The 6523-nt window shown below is 43.7% G+C and overlaps 1 protein-coding gene across 1 annotated transcript in view; it reads right to left on the reverse strand.

Annotated features, from left to right (window-relative positions):
• Positions 1-5569, reverse strand: part of MGLL (monoglyceride lipase) — a 168803-nt gene extending 163234 nt beyond the window's left edge. The window contains exon 1 of the mRNA XM_029918921.1: positions 5506-5569. The gene's annotated coding sequence lies outside the window, so the exon portion shown is untranslated. The remainder of the gene's footprint in view (positions 1-5505) is intronic.
• Between the last annotated feature and the right edge of the window lie 954 nt (positions 5570-6523).

The following is a 6523-nucleotide window of genomic DNA, read 5'->3' on the forward strand; positions in this document are numbered from 1 at the left end:
GTGGATGGACCTTGAGGGTGTCATGCTGAGTGAAGTAAGCCAGGCAGAGAAGGACAGAAACCATATGTTTGCACTCATAGGTCTAGCAGGAAAACAAGAGAGACCTAATGGAGAATCAGGGGGAACGGAGGAGGGAGAGAGAGTTGGGGAGAGAGAGGGATGCAGACCTTGAGAGACTATTGAAAGCTGAGAATGAACTGAGGGTTGGGGGGGAGGGGGGAAGACAGGTGGTGGTGATGGTGGAGGGCACTTGAGGTGAAGAGCACTGGGTGTTGTATGGAAAACAATTTGACAATAAAATATTATGGAAAAAAAAAAAGAAAAAAAATAATGATTGGACCCCTGTACCTGCGTCACAATTTCCTGTAACTCCCCCTTCCCAAACCCATAAAGGCCCTACCCCCACTTTGTTCGGGGCTCTCTGCATGGATCCACTGCGTTGGTGAAGTCTGTGAGCCCGAGCTTAGGCCCGGCCAGCCTAAACTTGTAATAAAGCCCTTTGCTTTTGCAAAAAAAAAAAAAAAAAAAAAAAGTGAACAATGGAATTGGCTTCTGTCCCATCTTCCTTCACCTCTTCCTGTCTTTTCCTCCCCAGTTTTAGTCAATAATATTGTTCTTCTTAGTGTTTACATTTATATTAAAACAGCCTTAAATTTGGACAATGTGATTCATCAACATTAAAGGCAAGGCACCCACGAGCTTATTCAATCTGATTTGTATGTGGCCAGGGCATACAACAATTATATTACGTGCCATTTAGCTTTCTCTGTTTAACAAAACACCTCAGAGCAGAGTGGCTTAAAGCAAGGAACATTCATTATTTGTCATCGTCTGGTGGGTTGGCCAAGCAGCTGGCTCCCCTGGGACAGCTTGGCTACATGGTCAAGTCATGGGGTTGGCAGCAAGACTGGTCCTGAAGGGCCTCACTCGGGGTCTGGCAGTGGCTGGATGTCAGCTGAGGCAATCCCACAGGCCCCTAGTCACCCCGCTGGCCAGCCAGGCTGGCTCAGCTGGCCTCAGAAGGGCTTCAGCGGTGAAAGAGGGCAAGCCCCAACACACCAGGCACTTTTCAGGGTTCCACTCCCACTACCTCTGTTGCTCCGCCGACCAAACAGGTCACGTGGCCAAGCCTAGTGTAGTGTGGAAGAAAGGCCATTTTGCATGGTTGACCCCACACTCTGTCCCCTTCTTTACTTTTGCCCGATGTCTCTTATCAAGTATTTCCAACATTCAATCCTTTTGGGAAGTTTCCTCTGCCCTCTGCCGTCCCTCAGTTGGTTGGAGTTCATCCTCTCATGTTTTCCTGAAGGGAGGCTCGTGAGGGCAGGGGCGGGGTGTGGGGACCCCCACCTTCTAATCTGCTCAAAGGCACTGTATGCGCTACTGCAGCCAGGGCCCGAGTCTCAGATGGAGGAGGATGTAGCTGGAATATACAAAGGCTGGGGAATGAGGCTGATCATCTGGCCCAACTTCTGTTCCAAAGTCAGCTGCCCACCCTCGGGTCTCCCTGGTACAGACTTCCTCATACCCGCCGGCCAGACCTGAGGTCTCAGATGCCCTGAGTGGAATTGACATTCCTGAAGGGGAACCAGCATCATCACCCCATGGTCCTAGAGGAGGCCCTTCCCACAATGCGTCAGACCCATTACGGTTCCAGCTATTTACTTGCACCCCAGTCACAAAAGTAGACATCCACACCCACTGCCTTTGTAACTTCCACCCGACAGGAGCGAGCTATACTTTGCTATCCTTTGACATGCTTCAGTCGAGGGGACATTAGCAGAGGAGATGCAAACAGAGGTCTTGAAAGTGCTTACATGGTTGAGCTTGCTCTCACATCCATGAGAGGGGCATTCTTAGTGAGTCTGTTGGCCCAAATAAGATGAGAGACCTGTGAGCAGAGATACTCCATGAACTCATGGACCAGAAGCAGGAGGCAGAGCTGCCCCTGACACCCCAACCTGAAGCAGGGCCACCTGCTGAGCCTAGATCAGATGAACCCAAGCCAACCTGTGATAGCAACTAAATACTGCTTCAAGCAACTGAGTTTTGAGGTGATTTGTTATATAGCAGTATTATTGCCACAGACTGGTGATACATGTCAGAATTTTGTTTGTAGATGTCGGTGCCTTTACCAGAACCCCTCAAGGGCCCCAATGAATAGGTGACCTACTTTCTGGCCTGAGCCACTGTCCCTCTCAGGCTCCAGCTGGAACTTCTCCTCCCAAAGCCACTGAAAGCTGATGACAGAGTTCTGCCCAAGGACTAGCTGGGAGCCACACCAATATGGGTTTCTTGTACCCCCAACTCTCTTATCCTTTCCCACTCCCAGCCTCTAAAGTATCTCTCCTCCTGCTCCTCTCTCTCAGCATAATACTAAAGATCCAGAGTCCTTTAATACCTGTTATTTGAATAAATTATTCAGTGACTACATTAGAAGGTCATTTTCTAAAGGTGTCATGTGAGTTAAAAGGTCCACCATTTATTCTATCTGACATACTTAAATATATCACTGATCTTATGAATAAATGAGCAAAGTTATATTCTGGTAGAATTTGATTTTGATTGCATTTCATTTAAAATCTAGCTCTAGTATTCAGGCACATTTTAGCGGGCCGCTGGGACCCTCTGACAAAAAAGGGAATGAAATGCCATCAAATCGCCTTTAGATCTTCCAGAGTTGGCGTTAAGGGAAAACCAGTTGGCCTAAAAGGAAACTATCCCCTGCACTAATATACTTGCTTAATCACTCAGCAGAATTAAAACTGGACCCTTTTTCTGCCGGTACTTCTCACAACTTTTAATATGCTAATGCACATTGTAGAGCTCTGAGAGGGGAATTAGCAGGCAGCCTTTCCTAAGCCAACTTGGCCCTGGCACTCTGAGAACTTTTTGTACTTAGGGCATTTGTATGATTAATATCAGCCCATGGAACACAGTTTGAGAAATTCGGCTCTTTTGCAATGACCTACAAAGCAATAAATCATGTTGTCAGCCACACAGCTATATTTAAATCCCATCTTCCTGGCCCTAAATTGACTATCCACCCCCCCCCCCCCCCCCCCCCCCCCGCCAGCCTTGGTAACCTTTTTATGGCTACAGCACACTTGAAGGGAATAAAGGATCAAGGCAGGGGGCGGGTAGGAAGCCACCAAACAGGTCAGAAATAATTACAGTGAAAACGCTTTTTCAGTTGGACAAATTCTCGTGGGTCTCTAAAACAGTCCACGGCTGTCTCGCTATTCACCCTACAACACTGGGTCTTTGAGTGAAGCTTGCGACTGGACCTGCACTAATAAGGAAACGTTTTGAACATTCCAGGGAACGCTGGGGTTTTTTTGGCTCTGGCTGAAGCTACAGGACACCCTTAACTCTTATTGGTAAAAAAGCAGTATCTTGAATCTTACAACCTAGTGTTTGCCACAGGCACGTACACCTGGAGTATGTACATACTCCACACACAGCTGCATATCACTGGGACTATGACAGACTTGCACAGATTCACACTTGTCCTCAGCAGTCATGGGACTTCCGCAGCAAGTTCCCTGTGACCGAAGGCAAACCGCTGAGCCAATCATGGCAAGTTACATAGCACCAAAAACTACATAAGTGCAGGTGATTAGACAACCAAATACAGCACCATTTCCCTCAATTGTACTCTGTTCACAGTTATTTCGAAATATGTAAACACAAAAATAAAACCAAGAATGAACCATGCCTCTAGCCCACTTGGTCCTCTCGACGTCATTGGAACAGCACAAATGATGTGGTGTCCACAGGGGTTGGGTTCTAAAGTCTACGTGTAGGGAAGAAGGAGTGATAATCCAAACTGCCCTTGGAAGTCTTAACTTTTCTCTAAGGTGCCGGACACATAGTGTGTGCCCCTCAGCAATGCTGCAGGACTTTTTTTTTTTAACCTCAATGCCTGGGGTTGTTGTCTGACTGCTTGAAACAAGAGGTGGACACGAAATACAATGAGCAGCAGGCACAAGTTGATTAGAGCATAAGGGAAGATCAGAAAGTATGAAAGCTCTCTTTTCAGAGAGGGGGCATTCAAAAGTGAATGCCCATGACTACAGGTGAGGGTCCTTGTTTTACAAGGTTCTGGTCAGCGCCCACTCCCTTCCCCCTTGTTCCTTCTCAGGTCCTACCCTTTACTGACTGGCTGGACAACTCTAGGTGCTGGGCTGTCCATTCCTGATGGGCTCGACTCCACTGTGTGAGGAGTCAGACTGGTTACACTGTCGCTTCTAGAACATCAGTTTGATGGTCTACTCTTTTTAGTTAGCTCTTGTGACTGTCGAATTCCTGAGGAGAACCCGAGGGAGAGTAGGGTGGTGTCCGTTTGTTCTTAAGAGAGACCTGATGCCTGAGGGAGTTTGCTGAGGTCGGAAGCTCCTCAGCACTGCTCCAAAATATGTGTTCCCAGCCCCTTGCCCCGTACTTTATATAGCCTTTTCCTCTCGGTCTGTGTTATCCTATCTTTCCCTATCATAGCGAGATCCACCCAGGCCAAGAGCTAGAGGCATAGAGAAAACATAATGCTACCAAGAGATATAATGGAAGTCTTTAACGACTGGAAAGGTATGTCTGAATCTTGGACAAAATACTCAATATGATAAGATTATTTCATTTCTCCAAACAATATATTGGGGTTTTTTTTGTAATTCTAAATCAAATGACAAAGTGAATTTTCTTAGACACTTGACAAAATGATGCTAAAATTGAAGTAGAAAAGTTTATGCAAGGATGGTCAAGAAGATATTGAAAATGAAGAGAAACTTATCCTAGCATGAGTTAATGAATATTATAAAGCTATGAGGATTGAAGTATTATGTTACTGTGACAGGACAAACACATGGCCTAGAGGGGGAAAGAGTACAGAAATGGACAGAAGCAAATAAGGAAATTTGATACAGAGGTAAGTTAGAATTTTAAATCAGAGCACTCCAGATGGAGTGATCAATAAATAGAATTGGAATAACTAACTCAACACTTGGGGGAAAAAATAATAAATCTGGATGCCCACGTCATTCTTGACACCAAAATAAATCCCAAATGGGTCAAAAATTTAAGGATTTTAAATAGATAAAGCCATAAACACACTAGAAGAAAAGCTGATGCATTTTAAAAATAATCTTGGGACTGGGAAAAACATTTCTAAGCATATTGCAAAACTGAGAAAATAACAAAACTTTTTAAAATTCCAGAAAGTTGAAAGACAAGAGGGAGAGGGAAGAATATTTGTAATGCATTACAGGAAAAAAGTTAATGTTTAATATCATTTCTATCTCAAGCTTAAATGATAAATAGAAAGCAAACCCATAATAAAATAAAGCAAATAAAGCAATAGATAAAATATTAAAGTAAAGCAAACCTGTAAAGAGAAATGGGCAAAAAAATTGGACAAGAAAAGCTACAAAAGAATAAATACAATCGTATGCAAAGATGTCCAACTTTATTAAATAGTAGAAGCAAAAATAAAAACAGGATAACAGTTCTCACCTCACAGAGTAGCACAGAGGAAAGCACACAAGGGCTGGGACCGGTCAAGGCAGAGACGCCATCTCCGGTGAGACGGGAGCCGCACTCACACACCCTGTGAGCGCAGGCTGCTGGTAAAACCCTGAGTGTCAACTCTGCACACCTTCACAATATCCAATGGGAAAAGAGCAGTTTCTTCAACAAATGGTGCTGGGAAAACTGGACAACAATATGCAAAAGAAAGAAAATAGACCACTTTCTTACACCATACCCAAAAACAAATTCAAGATGGATTGAAGACCTAAATTTGATACTGGAAACCATAAAAATCCTAGAAGAGATAGGCAATAACTTCTTTGGCATTGGCCACAGCAACTTTTTCCTAGGTATGACTCCTGAGGCAAGAGAAACAAAAGCAAAAATAAATTATTGGGACTACATCAAAATAAAAGGCTTCTGCACCACGAAGGAAACCATCAATAAAACTGAAAGGAAAACTATGGAATAAGAGAAGATATTCACAAATGACATATCTGGTAAAGGGTGAGCATCCAAATCTATAAAGAACCTATACAACTCAACCTCAAAAAAAAAAAAAAACCAAATTATCCAATTTAAAAATGGACAGAAGACATGAAGAGACATTTCTTCAAAGCAGACATCCAGATCGCCAACAGACACATGAAAAGATGCTCATCATCACTCATCATCAGGGAAATGCAAATCAAAACTACAATGAGATACCACCTCACACCTATCAGAGTGGCTAAAAGTAACAACACAAGAAACGAGGTGTTTTCAAGGATGTGGAGATAAAGGAACCCTGACGCACTGTTGATAGGAATGCAAACAGGCGCAGCCACTCTGGAGGAGGTTACTGAAAAAGGTAAAAATAGAACTGCCCGACAATCCCATAATTGCACTACTGAGTGTTTACTCAAAGAATACAAAAACACTTATTCAAAGGGATACATGCACCCTGATGTGTACTACAGCATTATTTACAATATTACAATTATTTACAATATTACAATTATTA

The sequence above is a fragment of the Suricata suricatta genome, chromosome 12, assembly GCF_006229205.1.
Source record: "Suricata suricatta isolate VVHF042 chromosome 12, meerkat_22Aug2017_6uvM2_HiC, whole genome shotgun sequence".
Classification (NCBI taxonomy): domain Eukaryota; kingdom Metazoa; phylum Chordata; class Mammalia; order Carnivora; family Herpestidae; genus Suricata; species Suricata suricatta.